Below are 13,220 nucleotides of genomic sequence, written 5' to 3'. Positions count from 1 at the left end.
AAACTTGAGGATAGTTTCCCTGCCTTTGTACTCAATACATCTATCAATGAAGCCTATGATCCCATGAGTTTTGCTGAACACTCTTTAAGTACCTCAAATTTTACCAAGTTTTGACTGTGCCATATCAGTCTGAATAAGGGACCTGACCCAAAACATTACCGATCGATCTTCTCCAGAGATGTCGCCTGGCCTGCTGACTTACTCCAGCACAACGTCTATTTTTGTAAATCAGCTACTGCAGATCCTTGTTTTTACCCTCTAAATATTTCTTCCCCATCCCCTCCTTCCTGAATGATCCATGCACCATGAATTCCCCAGGCCCTCCGGCCCCTGAAAACTCTTTAGAATAATTATACCTCTCCCTTCTTCTCCACCTAAAAGCAACGCCACACTTCTCTATATCTGCTGGGTTTTTTTCCTTATTTTCCCCGGTTTTAAGTTTATTCGCATTATTCTCAATGTTTACCACATCTCCATAGTTAAGCATTAGAACATTTAAAACTTTTTTCCCCCTTTTATCCAGCAAGGTGGATGCACCCCACTTTCATAATTTAAAAATGAAATTCTCAAATTATCAATGGAAGATCTTATGACAACACTTATCTCATAAAGTTTTGACCTAGGGTATCAGGTCTCAACAAGTATATGCAAGATTTCTGCAGCAAACACTAATAATTACAGAATGTGAAGACTTCAAACAGCAAATAAGGAATTTCATATCTCACCACAAAAAATAAACAAAGGCAATCCAAAAAAAAATCAGTATTCATAGACTAGTCCAAGACAAGGAGCTACTATGAAGATGAGAACTACAGTTAACAAAATTGGTTTGGAGGCATCTGTGCCTCAAGCTACCTAACTCAAATGGAACACTGAATGAATGGTAACATTTAGTACCAATTAAAAATGTTACATTCATGCCCTCATTTTATTGTTACATGCTATGTTAAAATATATTGCTTACCACATTACCCACAAGTAATAGAATACTTCTGTGGTGTCATCACTCATGTTATGGAGGAAATTGCTGAAGCAACTTTGTGAAGTTTGACAAACCACAAATATATAACTAATTTGTTGTTTTTTGATAAGAAGGTAAAACATTGGTCAGGATTCCGGGCAATATACCGTGCTTTTCCATAGGGCAAAATATGAACTGAGGGGAGGCAAAAAAGTTTTTCAATCTGTACAACACAAAGTGAGGTGCAAGAATGATTCAGTGTATGCTTTTAATTGATAGTGATAAGTAGGAGTTCTGAAGATTCACAGATCATCAATCCAACTGCATGAACACCCCTCTTTCAATAGTAGAGAGGCAGGACGGGGTTTAATATTTAGGGTTAGGCTGGGACAAATTTCTCCCTTTCGTGCTGATTAAGATTTTCAACTTTGAAAAGACGGGCTCAATTTAACTGGAGGATAATGGCTGGAAAATGTTACTTGTTCCGATTTGTCCAAAACTGACAGTGTAACAGTGTCATCGGTACAGACCCCTGCTCTAATTTTAAATAGATTGCTTCCTGACACATACTTGCAATATTTTACGGAGATCATAATTTTGACATTTTAATAATGTTTTACAACTTATTACTAATTTTATTAGAATGAAGCAGCTTTAAAGTACCTTCTCGACAAATACCTCAGGCTCAGTGGTAGAGTTGCTGCCTCACAACAAGAGACAGGTTCGATTCTGACTATGAGTGCTGTCTACATGGAGTTTGTGCGTTCCTCTCGTGACCGTGTGGGATTTCCCCCCGTGTGTTCCGGCTTCCTCCCACACTCTAAAGATACACAGGTTGGTGGGAAATTTGGCTTCAGTAAAAATGGTAAAATGGAACCTACTGTATAGGATGGTGCTAGTGCATGGGGATGACTGATTGGCACGGACTCGGTGGGCCAAAGGTCCTGTTTCTATGCTGTATCTTTAAACTAAACTCAAATGCATTAAAATTTAAAAACAAATTAATTGAAGAGAAGTTTTGCTTTGGAGGATGCGATTGCACCAGAGAGAAATTGGATAGAGTGGGTTTGTTTTCCCTGGAATGGAGGTGGCTGAGGGGTGACCTGATAAAGATATACAAAAATGAGAGCGATAAACAGGGTAGAATGTAAAAATCTTTTTCCACTAAAGCTGTTCCAGCTAAAGCACCCACTCAAAGTTTTGCTCCTTGAACTTAGCTGTGGATTAACGAACATTTTGAAATGGGGAACATCTTTCAATGATCAATAATCAATAACTGGCCTTTCAATTTGATTAACTGAAGAGAAATAACAGTAGTTCAAGCTTCACATTTACACGACCTCAATCATGAGCAATGATCAAAAACAATTTAAAAGTTGTTCACAATATCTTTGAAGCAGTCCTATATAATATTTCTCAACACAAATGACTAATTTATGAAGCTTTGACCACATGTGTAAGGAGGAACTGCAGATGCTGGTTTACACTGAAGATAGACACAAAATGCTGGAGTAACTCAGCGGAACAGTCAGCATCTCAGGATAGAAGGAATGTGTGACGTTTCGGGTCTCGACCCGAAACGTCACCCATTCCTTCTAGCCAGAGTTGCTGCCTGTTCTGCTGAGTTACTTCAGCATTTTGTGTAGCGTTGACAATATGTTTGAATATACGTATCAACAGGTTCCAGGTTAAAAAAAAACCTTTCTGAATTGCTAATAAAAAAGCCACTACTGCATCATGCTAAATGTATGATATAGTAGCAATATCAAGCTGGCCCTTACTTCCAAAATTCGACTCCAATGGAAAAAAAATTCTGGAAGGGACGACAAAGGGCAGATGTGACCACTGATAGGAGTGGGTGAAATCCTACCCCAAATAGTCCAAAGCAGCAGTGTTTTGTTATAATGTTTTGTCTTTCAAATAGAATACAAGAACAGAACAGAAAAGAGGGATCTATGAAATGGAAATCATTATGGACAATTGTATCATTGCAGAAACCATTTCTTTCTTCTGATTATCTAGAATGGGTACGTTACAAACAGTTTCATTAGAATCGTACAGGAATTTACACAAGTGTACTTTAAAGCTGCAAAGAGGATTAGTTTCTTCACCAAAACTATCTCTACAATTTTCTGATTATGTCCACATCTATTTACTGACGTTAACTATTCACTTTCGTTCATAAAGTGACACGCAAAAATGCGGGCGATTACTGAAGGTTTAGAATAACACGAGCACTTGAAGGGCATTAACACACATTAGCCAACTGGCATTTAAGTCACTCCAAAGAAAAGTGCATTGAACTAATCATTTACAAAAGATAAATATGGCAAGCCATTAACCATGTTTACAAATCATTCTAATATTTACTTATATCATTACTTGCTCATCTGCAGGTCTTATCTTTCATTTATTCAAACAAAATTGTGCATTTTGACTGATAATTAATCAGATAAATTTTGGCCTGTTTTGATCTCACTGCACTGCGATAAAACCTTGAACAGTATTCGTTTGGAGATGTTCCTTCATTAACTAATTGTTACCTTTAGGCTTATAACAAACATGTGGTGTCATTTTTGAAAAGGGCTTTGATGATGCACTTATCTACAAACCACCACAATCCACAATGATACAGATCTTGCATTATTTTCAAAGAACAGCTACTATTGTTTGACCATGCACACTACGACGATGGCCATCATAACTTTTGTGTATTCACAAGCACCTTAAAGCCAATGACCTGTTGTAATTTAGGAATTCTAGCAGCTAATTTGTACATAACAAAGTCCCGTGAACCGTAATGGAAGAATTAGTCTTTCCCCTGAAAGTTAAACCAGCATTATATTCGATACTGCAAGGAAACAGGTCCTTCGGCCCACAAAATCCATGCTGTCCTTTAATTATTCATTCACGCTAATTCTATGTTATTGCACTTTCTCAACCACTCCCTACATATTAGGGACAATTTTGCAAAGGGCAATTGGTGAACAAAACCTGCATGATTTTGGTACATGGGACGAAACAGGAGCACCTGTTTGGTAACCTACAAGGTCACAGGGTAAACATGCAAACTCCACATAGATAGCACCCAAGGACAGGGTTGAATCCAGATCTCTGGCAATATGAGGTAGCAGTTCTACCATCGCACCACTGTGCTGCCCAAGATATAGATATTGAACAGGATGATGGAGAGAACTCCCCTCCTCCATGCAACCATATAAACCCTCCTTTGGATCCAAACGACACCCCATCCAGCAGTGTAAAGTCAACATTGATTGTGTATAAAGTCTCTGGACCGGGAACTGAATAACAGGAAGCATAGAGGAAGGTGGTTTTACTCCAGTAAGGTTGGCACCTTGGCTGCAGTATGTCTTACACATATTTTGATGCTAAATCAAACAGAGCTCAATAATCTAATAGCCTAAAAACTTTAAAAATAACATTGCGGACAATAAAATGAATTTTATTCAATCATTAAAGCTGCATCTGTTCCTTCAACTTCCACACACAAATAATAAAAATAATTTTATAAATTCATTCTTTGAAATTTATCATTGAATTGAATAACTGAATTCAAAACATTCGAGGGTAAAGTCAGATAATTTCAATTCAATGCCTAAAAGAGTTCATATTTTATTCTGGACCCTGAACCTATATCTCTTGTTTTCCTCCCCCTCCCTCCCCCCCCCCCCCCCCCCCACCCCACACCCCCCCCCCCCCCCCCCCCACCCCCCACTCTCAGTCGGAAGAACATCTATTCCTTTTCTCTGGAGAGATGCTGCCTGACCAGCTGAATTACACCAACTTTTTGTTGTTAATCTTCATATTTTACTCATGATTTAACTGTTTGCCACTTAAGCATTTAATCAAAGGATTGTAGATATCTGATACATTTAAATTTAGTCTGTACAGTAAAAATGATTATAAAACGACTTTAATTCCATTTCTTTAAGCATTATGATAAGATCGAGTGACAAACTGATTTTATAAAAAATTCACAGTGGCAACAATAGTGCTCTGATTTAATAACACTTCTGCCAAACTTTTTGAAGAGCTTATTCCCATCTTTTGTTAGGTCTCTCCCGAGCATTTCTGTTTAAGCTGAAAAATCCTGAGCAACAAATGGAACAAATTCAGTGTCATCTACTGCCAACACCAGTTTGCAGAGTCAGGGTTTAACTGGGAGATAATGTACTCGCGTGAATCTCAGCAAATCTACTTCAGTCATTTATACTTGACCTCCATAACCAACAGCACAGCTAAATTAATTAAAGCTTTCAATCTTGAATAAAGTGTGCCTCTCCCAAATTAATGTGGTAAATTATTGGTAATGGTTAAAATCAGAGATTTGCACCGCACACATTCCAATCCAGAGATCTTTAGGCTCACTGCCGCAAATACATTCTGTTTACCATTATCCGCTCCTCTTTCGCCTTAACCTTTTAGCTCATGGTCCTACGATAACAGATTGCATTTAAAAGTCGTCATTCCATTATAAATTTAGTGCTCCCCTGAGATAAGACTTTTCAATGGCTTTCTCTTTAGCTCTAACACAGTGAACCACTCTTGTCTATAAACAGGATACATGCATGCCTTTTCAGCAATTAGGTAAAGGCAAAAGCCTCTTACTTGGCAAGTAGAACAATTTGAACTTGGAATAAATCCCCCAAAACCCATTTCCATTGATAATTTAACTTGCATCATAATTTATGCGGCATAATGGTAATGAATCAGTTATCAATGTCTAGGAAGGAACCAAAGATGCTGGTTTACACCAAAGATAGATTAAAAAATGCTGGAGTAACTCAGCGGGACAGGCAGCATCTCAGCATAGAGGAATGGGTGACGTTTCAGGTGGAGAACCTCCTTCAGTTATTAATGCCTGTACCTTTCCCTGAGAGGTTATATTTCTGTGCAAATCCATTTGAAAAGCCAGAGAATTTTGACCCACTGTGTCGTTCTGCATTTAAGGGAGTTTATCCTAACCTCAAAGGGAATAGTTTATCTGAATGAAATGCTCTGATGTAATGAAGTGGCAGAGAAGATCTTGTTTGACAAGTGCAGGAACTCAAAATATTAATTTGACCTAAACCACAGGAAGTTGCAGCTATTAGAGATACTGCCTCAAAGGTCCATTGTCCCGGGATCAATCTGGCCTCTGGTGCTATGTAAGTGGTGACGGAACATGCTCTCTGTGACCACATGGGTTTCGCCTGGGTACTCCAGTTTCCAATTGGCCGCTCTAAATTATCCCTCTTGCATAGGCGAGAAGAGGAATCTGGGATTAAACCAACGGGAATGTAGGGAGAATGGGTTACTTGGAAAATTAGCGGGAGAATAAGGCTATTCTGTAAGTGTGCACAGAGTAGCCACTTCAGGCCTTCAAGTCTCTGTCATAGGGAAGTAGGAGGAAAACATGAACCACATGCACAGTTATGCCAGATCATTATCCCCCAATCATTATTAAATGTGAAATTTAAGATTATCCCATGAAAATTATACATTCCACAAAATACTAGTACATTCAACAATAATCAAAAACGTTTTTAGATGGAATACAATGATTTGGGAATTAATAAAAGTGCTGAGGCATGGATTATTTCAGTTCAATAAAATAATATTTTTATTTAAAAGCTATTTGTTGTCACTTCAATAGGATGATCTTTTTTTTTTTAAAGCTAGCCAAAAGAGCAACAGCATAAACAACTATAGCTTTCCGTTCAAATAATTAAAAAAATCCAGAACTCATCGTGAAAAACACATACCTCGATACGTTTTAACTGAGCTTTCAGAAACCTGTCATAGTGGTTTGTGTCTCATAGTAAAATGGCACACTTCTGTACAGGTGTTCTTAACTTTATTACGCTTTCACACCTTGTTAACGCACAGCAACTATTTAAACACAAACAGCTAGTAAAAGACTCCATTTCCTACCAATTTGCCTCCCCTTTTCATAGTACTTAGTCCAATTTGTGTTGTCTTTCAGGCCCACCCTGGACTGTATAATTTTATTGCACCCCGGGAGACCATCATTAAAGCAACCTTCCCATGCATAGGCAGAAAATACTGGGGGAAAAAATTAGCTCCACTCTAACTCTTACTCAGCTCTTGTTGTTCCCTCCCACTGAAAACTGATCGCAAACCTCTGTTTGAACAAACTAAATCTGGACCAAAATTTAGGACAGTGCAACTCATAATTAGCTATTTAAAAACTCGCCTCTAACTGCAGCATCTGCTTTCTTTCGTGTTTTCTCCATTAACCCTCCTGCCTCCAAAGGCAATTGCTCACATGCGAGTATCTTTTACCAGCCTTGGCAAAGTTTAAATCTGAAAGTGACGTTCCTCGCGTGGGCTTCCTTTTCTTACTTGTTGTCATCTGTTGAGCATCAGAGCCAAAACCAATTCTTCCAATTGTGTCAGGATAATTTTCCAGCAGAGGTCATTAGGCAGCACATCAGGAGAGTCAAACTTTAAATGTGTATTCCCCAGATTTTTGACGGGTAAAGTTACAACCCATTTTAGGCCACTCCATTAAATAAACAGCTTATGCTGTTGTTCGCTTGACAAGTTTGATTTCAAATTTTTATATTTCGATCATCCTATTGAAGTGAGAACAAAATGCCTTTAAATAAAAATATTATTCTTTTATTGAACTGAAATAATTCATTGCATCAGCACTTTTATAGATTTCCATGTCATTGTATGGGTTATTTGGGTTACTAGACCCAAGGAATTTATTCACCAAATGCTGGAGTAACTCAGCAGGTCAGGCAGCATCTCAGGAGAGAAGGAAAATACATTGTCCTCAGAGGGAGTGTAAAATGATCACAGGACAAGGATTTAATTAAGGATTGCATAAATTAGGAATTTCTTGGTTGGCTTTTTGTAAGTTAAGAACTCATTGGATCAAAGTTTTCAAGATAACATGGTAGAAAACGACAAATTAATTTTATTGGCTGGAGGATCTAAAACTAGAGGGTATAGTTTAAAAATTAGTCAGGCTATTCTGAGTGGAGTTAGGAAATACTTGTACAAGTAAACGATGTTGACAGTATGGAACAATCTTTCGTTGAATTGATTGATTGAAACATTATTACGTTTGGGGGTAATGATTCCTTCACAGCACATAATGCAATATTCAGTAGTAAAACAGTAGCATGTGAATATAACGGTATTTTTCAATAGAAATGATTTGCACCATATAATGCCTTTCCTCTTCAGTTGGTTTTCCCTAGTGAAGTGTGTTTTGAAACAAGATATCTAGAACTAGTTTTAAAATAATAAGTTAAAATCCCAATAATGCACATCCTGCCCAATAGTTTAGTTTAGAGATACAGCACGGAAACAGGCCCTTCAGCCCACTGAGTCGGCACCAACCAACGATCCCCGCACATTAACACTATCATACACATACGAGGGACAATTTATATTTCTACCAAGCCAATTAACAGACAAATCTGTATGTCTTTGGAGTGTGGGAGGAAACCAATGATGTCTGAGTAAACCCACGTGATCACGGAGAGAACGCACAAACTCCGTACAGACAGCACCAGCATTCGGGATTGAACCCGGGTCTCTGGCGCTCAAAGCGCTGTAAGGCAGCAACTCTACCACTGCACCACAGTGTCGCCCCTAGTTTAAAAAAAAATATTTAATTCAATAATTTGATTCAACATCAGTTACTATTTCCACATTTTTGTAAGTCCCATTCAATAGAAACACAACAATCTCACACATTTGGATCTCATTGGTATCCACTCTGGTAAATATCTTCAGACCATGGAACATCAGAGATCGGCCCTTATTGCCCAACAAGGTTGCAATAAACTCGCAACAATCAATGCTATTATTGCAAACGTCACGGCCGATCAAGCATTTTTCATAAAACGGATTAGAGCTGGAAAACAGTTGCATTTGGGCATAGTCTGCAAGAACAGAGACAGAACTTATCTCCATCTACCAAGAAGAGAAACTCCTGGGGTTCCAGAGGTCAACAGGCAGTGACTCGAGCAAGTGCCTTAAGCAATCCATTCCATTTAACCCTCACCTGGAATTTAGTGAAAAGACTGAGGGAACAAACTGATTTGGCATATAATAAACCAGCTTAGATTTTATACGCACAGGTTCCAAATAAAACAGTTTATCCAAGGTAAAATCAACAATTTAAAGAACTGTTTTAGTGGGAGGGGAAAAAACACCCAAATAAGGTCAAAAGCAATTTAAACAATTAACAATAAATATAGCAAATTCTGCAGCACGCTCTTCAATTCTGGTGATCATTCTGAGTAACAAAAACAGAATCTAACTGAATATTAACTTTGACCCGTCATTATCAGACAGGGAAGGGAGGAAGCTATAGGATACGAATGCTTTACATTTACTTTTTGGGCCATTTAATTTTTGGGTTTTCATAATCATCTTTTCTTGTATTTAATAATTTTCTAACATGTTTAATCACACCATTTTGGAGCCAATCTATTTAAATTACAACTCCAATATCTTCTATATTGTAAAGTTTGACACATTCGAATGTTACCATGTGAAGGAAAAATGTTTTAAAAATTTGGACAGCCATTTATTGACAGGTATTCTGGTTATTTTAATTCCTTTGATTTGAAACTATCTTAACATTAACAATGTGAAGAAATGAACCAGGTGAAAAGGTGTCAGGTGATGGAAGTGTGATGTGAAATGAAGGTCTACATACAAATGCATTAATTTTAGCTTGTAATATTAAATGAAACTTGTAGCTGTTTTGTTTCCGCTACGAGACAGACATCAAGAGGAAATAAAGCAACAAAAAGGCTGCTGGAACAGAAACAGAACCCAATCAATGACTAGGTTTAGTTCCATACTCGCCATTCATTATCCCGGACAGTATTTTGCCTGGTTAAATGGTCAGCTGCCAGCCACCTGCTATGGCTGGAATGGCCACAGATGGTCAGTTGTCCAGTTAGTAGTTAAGAATGCGCTGTTGTTCCCACATCACATGGGGATTGGGGCCATTGACAGGGATACGTGCATCTCAGCTCATCACCAAGCAACAGTCAGGGGCCACAGCCAAGCAGCGACCGAGGTCAGTCTTAATAATTCTGCAGTGACTTATGCCAACAGATCACTCAGACTGAGGCTTTCAAATGGAATAACATTTGGGCATTCTTGTTCCTTTTTGTTACTAAAGGAAACAATTCTAAGTGTTGACTATGGAGGATAAAGTCATGATAAATGCAGTTCTAACAATATATTGAAATAGACTGGGGGATTTAAATTTACTGTTACCAATAAAACTGGAGTTCTTGAAATACACAAACTAACAAACATTATGAACCCAGAGTAATCCTAGCCTCCATAACTAAACATAGCACAAAAAGTAAGGAAATTTGTGTTTGGTAGATTATTTCTTTGTTGTAACAATGCTTCTTGGCAATAAATCTTATACCGTTGGAAAGCCTGTTTATTTCCCTTTTAAATGGTGCCACATTTTTAAGGAACCTGCATTTGTGGGATGAGCAGCAGAGCTGAGTATGTGGGTTGCGCCCATGAAAAATCTGCCAAATCTTTGCCAATGCCAAACAGCTTATTCTGCCATTGACTCTTGTTCGGTGTTGTTTGGTGGATTGGATGATTGAAGTCTGAAGAAACAAGACATATTGGCAATTTAACAATTTATTCATTTAATAAACAGGAGCCTCAGTAGCGTGTGGAAGAACCATACACAGCCACAACAGCCTGGCACCTCCTCCTCATGCTGGTCACCAGCCTGGTCACACACTGTTGTGGGATGGCATCCCATTCTTCAACCAGCATTTGTCGCAAGTCTGCCAATGTGGTTGTGTTGGTCACTCTGGCACGAACAGCACGCCCATGCTGATCCCACTAGTGTTCAATGGGGTTGAGGTCAGGACTGCTGGCAGCCCATTCCATCCTCTCCACTCCCAAATTCTGGAGGTAGTCTCTGAGAAACCCTGCTCTGTGGGGGCGAGCATTGTCATCTTGGAGGATAGAGTTCGGTCCCAGACTGTGGAGATATGGGATTGCCACTGGTTGCAGAATCTCATCTCGATATCTCTGCATTGAGATTGCCTCCAATGATGACAAGCCTCGTTTTTCCAGTGAGGGAGATGCCGCCCCACACCATCACACTGCCTCCACCAAAAGATGTTACTCTATCGGTGCAGCAATCAGCATAGCGTTCTCCGCTTCTTCTCCACACTTTGACCCTATGATCCAACTGCCGTAGGCAGAATCTGGACTCATCGCTGAACATAACGTTCCTCCACATGTTCAGGTTCCAGTGCACGTGTTGCCGACACCAGCGCAAACGGGCCTGATGGTGAAGGGCAAACCTTGACTGCAAATCTGTAGAAGACAGCCTACGGTTCCTAAGTGCTGACAGGGTGAGGAAACGGTCTTCTTCGGGTGTCGTCTTCTTGGGACGCCCACTTCGCGGCCTGTCTCTGACATCCCCCGTTATATGGAACTTGGCCTTCACTTTGGAGATGGTACTAGGGCTCACTCCAAATAATGCTGCAACTTAGTTTTGCGGAACACCAGCTTGAAGTTGCCCTATCGCACGGGCCCTATCCAGATCAGTCAAACGTGGCATGCCGATTCTTGGAGCAGACACCTACTGACCACTGTAGCAGGGCCCATGCTCACAGATGCTGCCAATCAGGCACCTGATTGTCAACACCTGGGGGTACCAGAAGCTCAAAACAAGAGTCAATAGCAACAGCAGGATAAGCTGTTTGTCATTGGCAGAGAAGATTTGGCAAATTTTTCATGGGCGCAACCCATATGCTCAGCTCTGCTGCTCATCCCACAAATGCATGTTCCTTACAAATGTGGCACCATTTAAAAGGGAAATAAACAGGCTTTCCAACGGTATAAGATTTATTGCCAAGAAGCATTGTTACAACAAAGAAATAATCTACCAAACACAAATTTCCTTACTTTTTGTGCTATGTTTTATATTCAGAGTGAAGTGGTCTGGTGGATATTTCTGATACACCAACTCTGAGGCATGAATTTTGTGCTTCTTCGGCTTTATCTTCCAAATTCTTGTAAAAAAGATTTGGGAGATTGGATCGTTTATAATAAATGTGAAATTTTTTGTCACACACATAGATACGGGCTAGCATGCACGCCGTAAGCTGTGCCTATTTAGTGCAGAATCCAATTTTAGTTTGCACAATTGGTACGGCACTATGGGATAGAAGTCTGGAATAGGTACATGGCTCTGCACAAAGTAGGTTTCAGATCATTTCAGGAGGTCTGGAGGCAAAAATGCAGAACAACTGTGTTAAGGGATCGTGTTGACAGAGAAGGTTGTGTCAATAATTCACAACAGAAAGAAAAATCTCTTCCGGAAGGTCTAATGTAAACAATGCAAAGCAACACAAGAGGTCTCTTTTCTCTGCAGTGTTTTTGTGAATATTAAAGATATCAACTTATTTTCACTTATAATTTCTATGCTTAAAATGTTTTTAAAAAGGGCGCATTCACAATTTTGAACAGCGGTATTTACAAAAGGAAAGAGACTCTTTGACTCCATGCCTGTTACTGAGGTGGCAAATTCTTGTACTGCACAGAAGAATGAATAGATAATGTTCTGACTCAAATCCTGTTACTATTAATAGAACCAAAGGAAAGGATTTCAAAGTTCTGGGCAAATTCACTAGTAAATTCCAAACTACCCATTCTGAAAAGTACATATAAAGAAAATGTTGAATTTTTAGCCTTTATAATTGTACATGAACAGTACAACATCATGCACATGATTTATTCAAAGTGTGCTTGCACTTTCAGAACAGACATGATGTTTATTTTGTTCCAACTCATTTGAAGAAAGTTAGCCATTTCAACAACATTTTTTATTTTCTTAAGATTAGCAAAATAATTTATGTTTCTCATCTCTGAATGTTGGCTCGGTTTCCCAGAACAAAACTATCAATACTTTCTTCCTCAGACCTTCAGTACCCTGTGTCAAGCAACTTGTTTGGCATTAATAAACTTTACTCTGCAACTGATCCATGGGGAAAATTAAATTCCACCCTTCCTCCACCCTTGGGGACTCCCAGCACAAATGAATCCTGGAATAGGTATACAATGAAGGAAAATATACCATAAACAGAGTAACAGGCTGTGGAGATGAGAACAAGATTTCGAAACTCCAGCAGAGTGTAAAAAAATACAACTCAACATGCTTATTTCTGGAAAATAATTGAGTTAAACTATTCCTTACCATTATTAGCATATG

At 39.0% G+C, this 13,220-nt stretch overlaps 1 protein-coding gene across 1 annotated transcript in view; it reads right to left on the bottom strand.

The window, feature by feature from the left end:
- prtga (protogenin homolog a (Gallus gallus)) overlaps positions 1-13,220 on the bottom strand; it is a 106,965-nt gene that overhangs the window by 26,391 nt on the left and 67,354 nt on the right. The gene's annotated exons all lie outside the window — the stretch shown is intronic.

Source organism: Rhinoraja longicauda, chromosome 33 (genome assembly GCF_053455715.1).
Source record: "Rhinoraja longicauda isolate Sanriku21f chromosome 33, sRhiLon1.1, whole genome shotgun sequence".
In the NCBI taxonomy this organism is placed as follows: domain Eukaryota; kingdom Metazoa; phylum Chordata; class Chondrichthyes; order Rajiformes; family Arhynchobatidae; genus Rhinoraja; species Rhinoraja longicauda.
This window is presented reverse-complemented; position numbering and strand designations above follow the sequence as displayed.